The sequence below is a fragment of the Juglans regia genome, unplaced genomic scaffold (genome assembly GCF_001411555.2).
Source record: "Juglans regia cultivar Chandler unplaced genomic scaffold, Walnut 2.0 Scaffold_802, whole genome shotgun sequence".
In the NCBI taxonomy this organism is placed as follows: domain Eukaryota; kingdom Viridiplantae; phylum Streptophyta; class Magnoliopsida; order Fagales; family Juglandaceae; genus Juglans; species Juglans regia.
Window position 1 is genome coordinate 1 of NW_023362956.1, and position 10927 is coordinate 10927.

At 48.3% G+C, this 10927-nt stretch overlaps 33 non-coding genes and 1 pseudogene across 33 annotated transcripts; all 34 read left to right on the top strand.

Annotated features, from left to right (window-relative positions):
• The first annotated feature begins 42 nt into the window (after positions 1-42).
• On the top strand, positions 43-161 carry LOC118346714. Its single transcript, XR_004800001.1, has one exon. It is a non-coding gene; the product is annotated as a 5S ribosomal RNA (ribosomal RNA).
• A 189-nt stretch (positions 162-350) lies between these two features.
• On the top strand, positions 351-469 carry LOC118346727. Its single transcript, XR_004800014.1, has one exon. It is a non-coding gene; the product is annotated as a 5S ribosomal RNA (ribosomal RNA).
• Positions 470-659: 190 nt separating this feature from the next.
• Positions 660-778, top strand: LOC118346705. Its single transcript, XR_004799992.1, has one exon. It is a non-coding gene; the product is annotated as a 5S ribosomal RNA (ribosomal RNA).
• Positions 779-967: 189 nt separating this feature from the next.
• On the top strand, positions 968-1086 carry LOC118346701. The gene has a single exon (XR_004799988.1). It is a non-coding gene; the product is annotated as a 5S ribosomal RNA (ribosomal RNA).
• A 189-nt stretch (positions 1087-1275) lies between these two features.
• On the top strand, positions 1276-1394 carry LOC118346709. The gene has a single exon (XR_004799996.1). It is a non-coding gene; the product is annotated as a 5S ribosomal RNA (ribosomal RNA).
• A 189-nt stretch (positions 1395-1583) lies between these two features.
• Positions 1584-1702, top strand: LOC118346721. Its single transcript, XR_004800008.1, has one exon. It is a non-coding gene; the product is annotated as a 5S ribosomal RNA (ribosomal RNA).
• A 189-nt stretch (positions 1703-1891) lies between these two features.
• On the top strand, positions 1892-2010 carry LOC118346732. The gene has a single exon (XR_004800018.1). It is a non-coding gene; the product is annotated as a 5S ribosomal RNA (ribosomal RNA).
• Positions 2011-2199: 189 nt separating this feature from the next.
• LOC118346711 lies at positions 2200-2318 on the top strand. Its single transcript, XR_004799998.1, has one exon. It is a non-coding gene; the product is annotated as a 5S ribosomal RNA (ribosomal RNA).
• Positions 2319-2507: 189 nt separating this feature from the next.
• On the top strand, positions 2508-2626 carry LOC118346700. The gene has a single exon (XR_004799987.1). It is a non-coding gene; the product is annotated as a 5S ribosomal RNA (ribosomal RNA).
• A 191-nt stretch (positions 2627-2817) lies between these two features.
• Positions 2818-2936, top strand: LOC118346702. Its single transcript, XR_004799989.1, has one exon. It is a non-coding gene; the product is annotated as a 5S ribosomal RNA (ribosomal RNA).
• A 190-nt stretch (positions 2937-3126) lies between these two features.
• On the top strand, positions 3127-3245 carry LOC118346718. Its single transcript, XR_004800005.1, has one exon. It is a non-coding gene; the product is annotated as a 5S ribosomal RNA (ribosomal RNA).
• A 340-nt stretch (positions 3246-3585) lies between these two features.
• LOC118346728 lies at positions 3586-3704 on the top strand. The gene has a single exon (XR_004800015.1). It is a non-coding gene; the product is annotated as a 5S ribosomal RNA (ribosomal RNA).
• Positions 3705-3894: 190 nt separating this feature from the next.
• Positions 3895-4013, top strand: LOC118346717. The gene has a single exon (XR_004800004.1). It is a non-coding gene; the product is annotated as a 5S ribosomal RNA (ribosomal RNA).
• Positions 4014-4202: 189 nt separating this feature from the next.
• LOC118346730 lies at positions 4203-4313 on the top strand (annotated as a pseudogene).
• Positions 4314-4503: 190 nt separating this feature from the next.
• LOC118346716 lies at positions 4504-4622 on the top strand. Its single transcript, XR_004800003.1, has one exon. It is a non-coding gene; the product is annotated as a 5S ribosomal RNA (ribosomal RNA).
• Positions 4623-4813: 191 nt separating this feature from the next.
• Positions 4814-4932, top strand: LOC118346725. The gene has a single exon (XR_004800012.1). It is a non-coding gene; the product is annotated as a 5S ribosomal RNA (ribosomal RNA).
• A 190-nt stretch (positions 4933-5122) lies between these two features.
• Positions 5123-5241, top strand: LOC118346703. Its single transcript, XR_004799990.1, has one exon. It is a non-coding gene; the product is annotated as a 5S ribosomal RNA (ribosomal RNA).
• A 191-nt stretch (positions 5242-5432) lies between these two features.
• On the top strand, positions 5433-5551 carry LOC118346720. The gene has a single exon (XR_004800007.1). It is a non-coding gene; the product is annotated as a 5S ribosomal RNA (ribosomal RNA).
• Positions 5552-5740: 189 nt separating this feature from the next.
• Positions 5741-5859, top strand: LOC118346699. Its single transcript, XR_004799986.1, has one exon. It is a non-coding gene; the product is annotated as a 5S ribosomal RNA (ribosomal RNA).
• A 189-nt stretch (positions 5860-6048) lies between these two features.
• On the top strand, positions 6049-6167 carry LOC118346710. Its single transcript, XR_004799997.1, has one exon. It is a non-coding gene; the product is annotated as a 5S ribosomal RNA (ribosomal RNA).
• Positions 6168-6356: 189 nt separating this feature from the next.
• Positions 6357-6475, top strand: LOC118346731. The gene has a single exon (XR_004800017.1). It is a non-coding gene; the product is annotated as a 5S ribosomal RNA (ribosomal RNA).
• Positions 6476-6666: 191 nt separating this feature from the next.
• On the top strand, positions 6667-6785 carry LOC118346726. Its single transcript, XR_004800013.1, has one exon. It is a non-coding gene; the product is annotated as a 5S ribosomal RNA (ribosomal RNA).
• Positions 6786-6975: 190 nt separating this feature from the next.
• On the top strand, positions 6976-7094 carry LOC118346707. Its single transcript, XR_004799994.1, has one exon. It is a non-coding gene; the product is annotated as a 5S ribosomal RNA (ribosomal RNA).
• A 188-nt stretch (positions 7095-7282) lies between these two features.
• LOC118346719 lies at positions 7283-7401 on the top strand. Its single transcript, XR_004800006.1, has one exon. It is a non-coding gene; the product is annotated as a 5S ribosomal RNA (ribosomal RNA).
• Positions 7402-7590: 189 nt separating this feature from the next.
• Positions 7591-7709, top strand: LOC118346712. The gene has a single exon (XR_004799999.1). It is a non-coding gene; the product is annotated as a 5S ribosomal RNA (ribosomal RNA).
• Positions 7710-8194: 485 nt separating this feature from the next.
• LOC118346706 lies at positions 8195-8313 on the top strand. The gene has a single exon (XR_004799993.1). It is a non-coding gene; the product is annotated as a 5S ribosomal RNA (ribosomal RNA).
• Positions 8314-8503: 190 nt separating this feature from the next.
• Positions 8504-8622, top strand: LOC118346723. Its single transcript, XR_004800010.1, has one exon. It is a non-coding gene; the product is annotated as a 5S ribosomal RNA (ribosomal RNA).
• Positions 8623-8812: 190 nt separating this feature from the next.
• Positions 8813-8931, top strand: LOC118346729. The gene has a single exon (XR_004800016.1). It is a non-coding gene; the product is annotated as a 5S ribosomal RNA (ribosomal RNA).
• Positions 8932-9120: 189 nt separating this feature from the next.
• LOC118346708 lies at positions 9121-9239 on the top strand. Its single transcript, XR_004799995.1, has one exon. It is a non-coding gene; the product is annotated as a 5S ribosomal RNA (ribosomal RNA).
• A 190-nt stretch (positions 9240-9429) lies between these two features.
• LOC118346713 lies at positions 9430-9548 on the top strand. Its single transcript, XR_004800000.1, has one exon. It is a non-coding gene; the product is annotated as a 5S ribosomal RNA (ribosomal RNA).
• Positions 9549-9737: 189 nt separating this feature from the next.
• On the top strand, positions 9738-9856 carry LOC118346704. Its single transcript, XR_004799991.1, has one exon. It is a non-coding gene; the product is annotated as a 5S ribosomal RNA (ribosomal RNA).
• A 191-nt stretch (positions 9857-10047) lies between these two features.
• LOC118346724 lies at positions 10048-10165 on the top strand. Its single transcript, XR_004800011.1, has one exon. It is a non-coding gene; the product is annotated as a 5S ribosomal RNA (ribosomal RNA).
• Positions 10166-10355: 190 nt separating this feature from the next.
• On the top strand, positions 10356-10474 carry LOC118346722. The gene has a single exon (XR_004800009.1). It is a non-coding gene; the product is annotated as a 5S ribosomal RNA (ribosomal RNA).
• Positions 10475-10664: 190 nt separating this feature from the next.
• On the top strand, positions 10665-10783 carry LOC118346715. Its single transcript, XR_004800002.1, has one exon. It is a non-coding gene; the product is annotated as a 5S ribosomal RNA (ribosomal RNA).
• Positions 10784-10927: the final 144 nt, after the last annotated feature.

Genomic DNA, 10927 nt, shown 5'->3' on the forward strand with positions numbered 1-10927 from the left:
CGTCGCACTAGGATTATATGAATTTTAAATAATTAGTTTGATGGGCGCGATCATACCAGCACTAATGCACCGGATCCCATTAGAACTCCGCAGTTAACCGTGCTTGGTTGAGAGTAGTACTAGGATGGGTGACCTCCTCGGAAGTCCTCGTGTTGCACCCCTCGTTTTTGTTTTTTCCGCCTTGCAAGAGGAATTGACAAGAAGAACCACTCGGGAGTGGATTTTTCGAAAATCGCGCCCTGCCCATCGCGTAGCTAAGGGTTTCGATCAGATCGCCGGTTCGCATTCGGATCGTAAATACGCTAGTAGGTCGCCCTAGGATTATATGAATTTTAAATAATTGGTTTGATGGGTACGATCATACCAGCACAACTGCACCAGAACCCATCAGGACTCCGCAGTTAAGCGTGTTTGGGTGAGAGTTGTACTAGGATGGGTCACCTCCTGGGAAGTCCTCGTGTTGCACCCCACGTTTTTGTTTTCTCCGCCTTGGGAGAGGCATTGACAATAAGGACAACTCGGGAGTGGATTCTTAGGAAAATCGCGCCCTGCCCATCTCGTAGCTATTGGTTTCGATCAGATCGCCGGTTCGCATTTGGATCGGAAAGACGCTAGTACGTCACACTTGGATTATATGAATTTTAAGTAATTAGTTTGATGGGTGCGATCATACCAGCACTAATGCACCGGATCCCATTAGAACTCCGCAGTTAACCGTGCTTGGGTGAGAGTAGTACTAGGATGGGTGACCTCCTGGGAAGTCCTCGTGTTGCACCCCTCGTTTTTGTTTTTCCCGCCTTGCGAGATAAATTGACAAGAAGGAGCACTCGGGAGTGGATTTTTTGGGAAATCTCGCCCTGCCCATCGCGTAGCCATGGGTTTGGATCAGATCTCCGTTTGGATTGGGATCGGAAGGACGCTAGTATGTCGGTCAAGGATTATATGAATTTTAAGTAATTAGTTTGATGGGTGCGATCATACCAGCACTAATGCACCGGATCCCATCAGAACTCCGCAGTTAAGCGTGCTTGGGCGAGAGTAGTACTAGGATGGGTGACCTCCAGGGAAGTCCTCGTGTTGCACCCCTCGTTTTTGTTTTTTCCGCCTTGCGAGATAAATTGACAAGAAGGACCACTTGTGAGTGGATTTTTGGGAAAATCTCGCCCTGCCCATCGCGTAGCGATGGGTTTGGATCAGATCTCCGTTTGGATTGGGATCGGAAGGACACTAGTATGTCGCTCAAGGATTATTTGAATTTTAAGTAATTAGTTTGATGGGTGCGATCATACCAGCACTAATGCACCGGATCCCATTAGAACTCCGCAGTTAACCGTGCTTGGTTGAGAGTAGTACTAGGATGGGTGACCTCCTCGGAAGTCCTCGTGTTGCACCCCTCATTTTTGTTTTTTCCGCCTTGCAAGAGGAATTGACAAGAAGGACCACTCGGGAGTGGATTTTTGGGAAAATCTCGCCCTCCCCATCGCGTAGCGATGGGTTTGGATCAGATCTCCGTTTGGATTGGGATCGGAAGGACGGTAGTATGTCGCTCAAGGATTATTTGAATTTTAAGTAATTAGTTTGATGGGTGCGATCATACCAGCACTAATGCACCGGATCCCATCAGAACTCCGCAGCTAAGCGTGCTTGGGCGAGAGTAGTACTAGGATGGGTGACCTCCTGGGAAGTCCTCGTGTTGCACCCCTCGTTTTTGTTTTTTCCGCCTTGCGAGATAAATTGACAAGAAGGACCACTCGGGAGTGGATTTTTCGGGAAATCTCGCCCTGCCCATCGCGTAGCCATGGGGTTGGATCAGATCTCCGTTTGGATTGGGATCGGAAGGACGCTAGTATGTCGCTCAAGGATTATATGAATTTTAAGTAATTAGTTTGATGGGTGCGATCATACCAGCACTAATGCACCGGATCCCATCAGAACTCCGCAGTTAAGCGTGCTTGGGCGAGAGTAGTACTAGGATGGGCGACCTCCTGGGAAGTCCTCGTGTTGCACCCCTCGTTTTTGTTTTTTCCGCCTTGCTAGATAAATTGACAAGAAGGACCACTCAGGAGTGGATTTTTGGGAAAATCTCGCCCTGCCCATTACGTAGCGTTGGGTTTGGATCAGATCTCCGTTTGGATTGGGATCGGAAGGACGCTAGTATGTCGCTCAAGGATTATTTGAATTTTAAGTAATTAGTTTGATGGGTGCGATCATACCAGCACTAATGCACCGGATCCCATTAGAACTCCGCAGTTAACCGTGCTTGGTTGAGAGTAGTACTAGGATGGGTGACCTCCTCGGAAGTCCTCGTGTTGCACCCCTCGTTTTTGTTTTTTTCGCCTTGCAAGAGGAATTGACAAGAAGGACCACTCGGGAGTGGATTTTTGGGAAAATCTCGCCCTGCCCATCGCATAGCGATGGGATTGGATCAGATCTCCGTTTGGATTGGGATCGGTAGGACGCTAGTATGTCGCTCAAGGATTATTTGAATTTTAAGTAATTAGTTTGATGTGTGCGATCATACCAGCACTAATGCACCGGATCCCATCAGAACTCCGCAGTTAAGCGTGCTTGGGCGAGAGTAGTACTAGGATGGGTGACCTCCTGGGAAGTCCTCGTGTTGCACCCCTCGTTTTTGTTTTTTCCGCCTTGCGAGAGGAATTGACAAGAAGGACCAATTGACAAGTGGATTTTTCGAAAAATCGCGCCCAGCCCATCGCGTAGCCAAGGGTTTCGATCAGATCGCCGGTTCGCATTGGGATCAGAAATACGCATGTAGGTCGCCCTAGGATTATATGAATTTTAAATAATTGGTTTGACGGGTGCGATCATACCAGCACAAATGCACCGGAACCCATCAGAACTCCGCAGTCAAGCGTGCTTGGGCGAGAGTAGTACTAGGATGGGTGACCTCCTGGGAAGTCCTCGTGTTGCACCCCTCGTTTTTGTTTTTTCCGCCTTGCGAGAGGAATTGACAATAAGGACCACTCGGGAGTGGATTTTTAGGAAAATTGCGCCCTGCCCATCGTGTAGCCAAGGGTTTCTATCAGATCGCCGGTTCGCATTGGGATCGGAAATATGCTAGTAGGTCGCCCTAGGATTATACGAATTTGAAATAATTACTTTGATGGGTGCGATCATACCAGCACTAATGCACTGGATCCCATTTGAACTCCGCATTTAACCGTGCTTGGGCGAGAGTAGTAGTAGGATGTGTGACCTCCTGGGAAGTCCTCGTGTTGCACCCCTCGTTTTTGTTTTTTCCGCCTTACGAGGCGAATTTACAAGGAGGACAACTTGGGAGTGGATTTTTAGGAAAATCACGCCCTGCCCAGCGCGTAGCCAAGGGTTTCGATCAGATCGCCGGTTCGCATTGGGATCGGAAATACGCTAGTAGGTCGCCCTAAGATTATATGAATTTGAAATAATTAGTTTGATGGGTGCGATCATACCAACACTAATGCACCGGATCGCGCCCTGCCGAACGTGTCGATATGGGTTTCGATCAGATCGCCGGTTCGCATTTGGATCGAAAAGACGCTAGTACGTCGCACTAGGATTATATGAATTTTAAATAATTACTTTGACGGGTGCGATCATACCAGCAGTAATGCACCGGATCCCATTTGAACTCCGCATTTTACCGTGCTTGGGAGAGAGTAGTACTAGGATGGGTGACCTCCTGCGAAGTCCTCGTGTTGCACCCCTCGTTTTTGTTTTTTCCGTCTTGCGAGAGGAATTGACAATAAGGACCACTCGGGAGTGGATTTTTAGGAAAATCGCGCCCTGCCCATCATGTAGCCAAGGGTTTCGATCAGATCGCCGGTTCGCATTGGGATCGGAAATACGCTAGTAGGTCGCCCTAAGATTATATGAATTTGAAATAATTAGTTTGATGGGTGCGATCATACCAGCACTAATGCACCGGATCCCATCAGAACTCCGCATTCAAGCTTGCTTGGGCGAGAGTAGTACTAGGATGGGTGACCTCCTGGGAAGTCCTCATGTTGCACCACTCGTTTTTGTTTTTTCCGCCTTACGAGGCGAATTTACAAGAAGGACAACTTGGGAGTGGATTTTTAGGAAAATCACGCCCTGCCCAGCGCGTAGCCAAGGGTTTCGATCAGATCGCCGGTTCGCATTGGGATCGGAAATACGCTAGTAGGTCGCCTAGGATTATATGAATTTTAAATAATTGGTTTGATGGTTGCGATCATAAATGCAGCGGATCCCATCAGAACTCCGCAGCTAAGCGTGCTTGGGCGAGTGTAGTACTAGGATGGGTGACCTCCTGGGAAGTCCTCGTGTTGCACCCCTCGTTTTTGTTTTTTCCACCTTGTGAGATGAATTGACAAGAAGGACCACTCGGGAGTGGATTTTTAGGAAAATCGAGCCATGCCCATCGCGTACCTATGGCTTTCGATCAGATCGCCGGTTCGCAATTGCATGGGAAAGACGCTATTACGTCGCACTAGGGTTATAAGAATTTTAAATAATTAGTTTGATGGGTGCGATCATACCAGCACTAATGCACCAGATCCCATTAGAATTCCGCAGTTAACCGTGCTTGGGCTAGAGTAGTACTAGGATGGGTGACCTCCTGGGAAGTCCTCGTGGTGCACCCCTCGTTTTTGTTTTTTCCGCCTTGCGAGAGGAATTGACAAGAAGGACCAATTGACAAGTGGATTTTTCGAAAAATCGCGCCCTGCCCATCGCGCAGCCAAGGGTTTCGATCAGATCGCCGGTTCGCATTGGGATCAGAAATACGCATGTAGGTCGCCCTAGGATTATATGAATTTTAAATAATTAGTTTGATGGGTGCGATCATACCAGCACTAATGCACCGGATCCCATCAGAACTCTGCAGTCAAGCTTGCTTGGGCGAGAGCAGTACTAGGATGGGGGACCTCCTCGGATGTCGTCGTGTTGCACCCCTCGTTTTTGTTTTTTCCGCCTTGCGAGAGGAATTTACAAGAAGGACAACTTGGGAGTTGATTTTTAGGAAAATCGCGCCCTGCCCATCGCGTAGCCAAGGGTTTCGATCAGATCACCGGTTCGCATTGGGATCGGAAATACGCTAGGAGGTCGCCCTAGGATTATATGAATTTTAAATAATTGGTTTGATGGGTGCGATCATACCAGCACAAATGCACCGGAACCCATCAGAACTCCGCAGTTAAGCGTGCTTGGGCGAGAGTAGTACTAGGATGGGTCACCTCCTGGGAAGTCCTCGTGTTGCACCCCTCGTTTTTTGTTTTTTCCACCTTGTTAGAGGAATTGACAAGAAGGACAACTCGGGAGAGGATTTTTAGGAAAATCGCGCCCTGCCCATCGCGTAGCTATGGGTTTCGATCAGATCGCCGGTTCGCATTTGGATCGGAAAGACGCTAGTACGTCGCACTAGGATTATATGAATTTTAAATAATTAGTTTGACGGGTGCGATCATACCAGCACTAATGCACCGGATCCCATTTCAACTCCGCATTTAACCGTGCTTGGGCGAAAGTAGTACTAGGATGGGTGACCTCCTGGGAAGTCCCCGTGTTGCACCCCTCGTTTTTGTTTTTTCCGCCTTGCGAGAGGAATTGACAATAAGGACAACTCGGGAGTGGATTTTTGGGAAAATCTCGCCCTGCCCATCGCGTAGCTATGGGTTTGGATCAGATCTCCGTTTGGATTGGGATCGGAAGGACGCTAGTATGTCGCTCAAGGATTATATGAATTTTAAGTAATTAGTTTGATGGGTGCGATCATACCAGCACTAATGCACCGGATCCCATCAGAACTCCGCAGTTAAGCGTGCTTGGGCGAGAGTAGTACTAGGATGGGTGACCTCCTGGGAAGTCCTCGTGTTGCACCCCTCGTTTTTGTTTTTTCCGCCTTGCGAGATAAATTGACAAGAAGGACCACTCGGGAGTGGATTTTTGGGAAAATCTCGCCCTGCCCATCGCGTAGCCATGGGTTTGGATCAGATCTCCGTTTGGATTGGGATCGGAAGGACGCTAGTATGTCGCTCAAGGATTATATGAATTTTAAGTAATTAGTTTGATGGGTGCGATCATACCAGCACTAATGCACCGGATCCCATCAGAACTCCGCAGTTAAGCGTGCTTGGGCGAGAGTAGTACTAGGATGGGTGACCTCCTGGGAAGTCCTCGTGTTGCACCCCTCGTTTTTGTTTTTTCCGCCTTGCGAGATAAATTGACAAGAAGGACCACTCGGGGGTGGATTTTTGGGAAAATCTCGCCCTGCCCATCGCGTAGCCATGGGTTTGGATCAGATCTCCGTTTGGATTGGGATCGGAAGGACGCTAGTATGTCGCTCAAGGATTATATGAATTTTAAGTAATTAGTTTGATGGGTGCGATCATACCAGCACTAATGCACCGGATCCCATCAGAACTCCGCAGTTAAGCGTGCTTGGGCGCGAGTAGTACTAGGATGGGTGACCTCCTGGGAAGTCCTCGTGTTGCACCCCTCGTTTTTGTTTTTTCCGCCTTGCGAGAGGAATTGACAAGAAGGACCAATTGACAAGTGGATTTTTCGAAAAATCGCGCCCTGCCCATCGCGTAGCCAAGGGTTTCGATCAGATCGCCGGTTCGCATTGGGATCAGAAATACGCAAGTAGGTCGCCCTAGGATTATATGAATTTTAAATAATTAGTTTGATGGGTGCGATCATACCAGCACTAATGCACCGGATCCCATCAGAACTCTGCAGTCAAGCTTGCTTGGGCGAGAGCAGTACTAGGATGGGGGACCTCCTCGGATGTCGTCGTGTTGCACCCCTCGTTTTTGTTTTTTCCGCATTGCGAGAGGAATTTACAAGAAGGACAACTTGGGAGTGGATTTTTAGGAAAATCGCGCCCTGCCCATCGCGTAGCCAAGGGTTTCGATCAGATCACCGGTTCGCATTCGGATCGGAAATACGCTAGTAGGTCGCCCTAGGATTATATGAATTTTAAATAATTGGTTTGATGGGTGCGATCATACCAGCACAAATGCACCGGAACCCATCTGAACTTCGCAGTTAAGCGTGCTTGGGCGAGAGTAGTACTAGGATGGGTCACCTCCTGGGAAGTCCTCGTGTTGCACCCCTCGTTTTTGTTTTTTCCGCCTTTTGAGAGGAATTGACAAGAAGGACAACTCGGGAGTGAATTTTTAGGAAAATCGCGCCCTGCCCATCGTAGCTATGGGTTTCGATCAGATCGCCGGTTCGCATTTGGATCGGAAAGACGCTAGTACGTCGCACTAGGATTATATGAATTTTAAATAATTAGTTTGACGGGTGCGATCATACCAGCAGTAATGCACCGGATCCCATTTCAACTCCGCATTTAATCGTGCTTGGGCGAGAGTAGTACTAGGATGGGTGACCTCCTGGGAAGTCCTCGTGTTGCACCCCTCGTTTTTGTTTTTTCCGCCTTGCGAGAGGAATTGACAATAAGGACCACTCGGGAGTGGATTTTTAGGAAAATCGCGCCCTGCCGATCGCGTAGCGATGGGTTTGGATCAGATCTCCGTTTGGATTGGGATCGGAAGGACGCTAGTATGTCGCTCTAGGATTATTTGAATTTTAAGTAATTAGTTTGATGGGTGCGATCATACCAGCACTAATGCACCGGATCCCATTAGAACTCCGCAGTTAACCGTGCTTGGTTGAGAGTAGTACTAGGATGGGTGACCTCCTCGGAAGTCCTCGTGTTGCACCCCTCGTTTTTGTTTTTTCCGCCTTGCAAGAGGAATTGACAAGAAGGACCACTCGGGAGTGGATTTTTGGGAGAAAATCTACTTAATACACTTACATCAGCGTAAATGGGTTTGAATCGAATCTCCGTTTGGATTGGGATGGAGGGCAGCTATTAAGCTCGAGGATTATTTGAATTTTAAGTAATTAGTTTGATGGAGTGCGATCATGCCGGCACTAATGCGGATCCCATCAGACGCTCACTTGATTGGCGTGCTTGAAGTGAGGAAGTAGTACTAGGATGGGTGACCTCTGGGGAGTCCTCGTGTTGCACCCCTCGTTTTACTATGCGAGGAGATTAATAAGGACCGATTATTAAGTGGATTTTGGCTCAGCCACCGCCCATCAGCGTAATGAGAGGTTTCGATGTTGAGATCGGTTAAGCATTGGGATCGGAAATACGCTAGTAGGTCGCCCTAGGATTATATGAATTTTAAATAATTGGTTTGATGGGTGCGATCATACCAGCACAAATGCACCGAAACCCATCAGAACTCCGCAGTTAAGCGTGCTTGGGCGAGAGTAGTACTAGGATGGGTGACCTCCTGGGAAGTCCTCGTGTTGCACCCCTCGTTTTTGTTTTTTTCGCCTTGCGAGAGGAATTGACAATAAGGACCACTCGGGAGTGGATTTTTAGGAAAATTGCGCCCTGCCCATCGTGTGGCCAAGGGTTTCGATCAGATCGCCGGTTCGCATTGGGATCGGAAATATGCTAGTAGGTCGCCCTAGGATTATATGAATTTGAAATAATTACTTTGATGGGTGCGATCATACCAGCACTAATGCACTGGATCCCATTTGAACTCCGCATTTAACCATGCTTGGGCGAGAGTAGTAGTAGGATGTGTGACCTCCTGGGAAGTCCTCGTGTTGCACCCCTCGTTTTTGTTTTTTCCGCCTTGCGAGAGGAATTGACAAGAAGGACAACTCGGGAGTGGATTTTGTGAAAAATCGCGCCCTGCCGATCGTGTAGATATGGGTTTCGATCAGATCGCCGGTTCGCATTTGGATCGAAAAGACGCTAGTACGTCGCACTAGGATTATATGAATTTTAAATAATTACTTTGACGGGTGCGATCATACCAGCAGTAATGCACCGGATCCCATTTGAACTCCGCATTTTACCGTGCTTGGGAGAGAGTAGTACTAGGATGGGTGACCTCCTGCGAAGTCCTCGTGTTGCACCCCTCGTTTTTGTTTTTTCCGCCTTGCGAGAGGAATTGACAATAATGACCACTCGGGAGTGGATTTTTAGGAAAATCGCGCCCTGCCCATCGTGTAGCCAAGGGTTTCGATCAGATCGCCGGTTCGCATTGGGATCGGAAATACACTAGTAGGTCGCCTAGGATTATATGAATTTTAAATAATTGGTTTGATGGTTGCGATCATACAAGCACTAATGCAGCGGATCCCATCAGAACTCCGCAGCTAAGCGTGCTTGGGCGAGAGTAGTACTAGGATGGGTGACCTCCTGGGAAGTCCTCGTGTTGCACCCCTCGTTTTTGTTTTTTCCACCTTGTGAGATGAATGGACAAGAAGGACCACTCGGGAGTGGATTTTTAGGAAAATCGAGCCATGCCCATCGCGTACCTATGGCTTTCGATCATATCGCCGGTTCGCAATTGCATGGGAAAGACGCTATTACGTCGCACTAGGATTATAAGAATTTTAAATAATTAGTTTGATGGGTGCGATCATACCAGCACTAATGCACCAGATCCCATTAGAATTCCGCAGTTAACCGTGCTTGGGCGAGAGTAGTACAAGGATGGGTGACCTCCTGGGAAGTCCTCGTGGTGCACCCCTCGTTTTTGTTTTTTCCGCCTTGCGAGAGGAATTTACAAGAAGGCAACTTGGGAGTGGATTTTTAGGAAAATCGCGCCCTGCCCATCGTGTAGCCAAGGGTTTCGATCAGATTACCGGTTCGCAATGGGATCGGAAATACGCTAGTAGGTCGCCCTAGGATTATATGAATTTTAAATAATTGGTTTGATGGGTGCGATCATACCAGCACAAATGCACCGGAACCCATCAGAACTCCGCAGTTAAGCGTGCTTGGGCGAGAGTAGTACTAGGATGGGTCACCTCCTGGGAAGTCCTCGTGTTGCACCCCTCGTTTTTTGTTTTTTCCACCTTGTTAGAGGAATTGACAAGAAGGACAACTCGGGAGAGGATTTTTAGGAAAATCGCGCCCTGCCCATCGCGTAGCTATGGGTTTCGATCAGATCGCCGGTTCGCATTTGGATCGGAAAGACGCTAGTACGTCGCCCTAGGATTATATGAATTTTAAATAATTAGTTTGACGGGTGCGATCATACCAGCACTAATGCACCGGATCCCATTTCAACTCCGCATTTAACGTGCTTGGGCGAGAGTAGTACTAGGATGGGTCACCTCCTGGGAAGTCCTCGTGTTGCACCCCTCGTTTTTGTTTTTTCCGCCTTGTGAGAGGAATTGACAAGAAGGACAACTCGGGAGTGGATTTTTAGGAAAATCGCGCCCTGCCCATCGCGTAGCTATGGGTTTCGATCAGATCGCCGGTTCGCATTTGGATCGGAAAGACGCTAGTACGTCGCACTAGGATTATATGAATTTTAAATAATTAGTATGATGGGCGCGATCATACCAGCACTAATGCACCGGATCCCATTAGAACTCCGCAGTTAACCGTGCTTCGTTGAGAGTAGTACTAGGATGGGTGACCTCCTCGGAAGTCCTCGTGTTGCACCCCTCGTTTTTGTTTTTTCCGCCTTGCAAGAGGAATTGACAAGAAGGACCACTCGGGAGTGGATTTGTAGGAAAATCGCGCCTTGCCGATCGCGTAGCTATGGGTTTTGATCAGATCGCCGGTTCGCATTTGGATCGTAAAGACGCTAGTACGTCGCACTAGGATTATATGAATTTTAAATAATTAGTATGATGGGCGCGATCATACCAGCACTAATGCACCGGATCCCATTAGAACTCCGCAGTTAACCGTGCTTGGTTGAGAGTAGTACTAGGATGGGTGACCTCCTCGGAAGTCCTCGTGTTGCACCCCTCGTTTTTGTTTTTTCCGCCTTGCAAGAGGAATTGACAAGAAGGACCACTCGGGAGTGGATTTTTCTAAAATCGCGTCCTGCCCATCGCGTAGCCAAGGGGTTCGATCAGATCGCCGGTTCGCATTCGGATCGGAAATACGCTA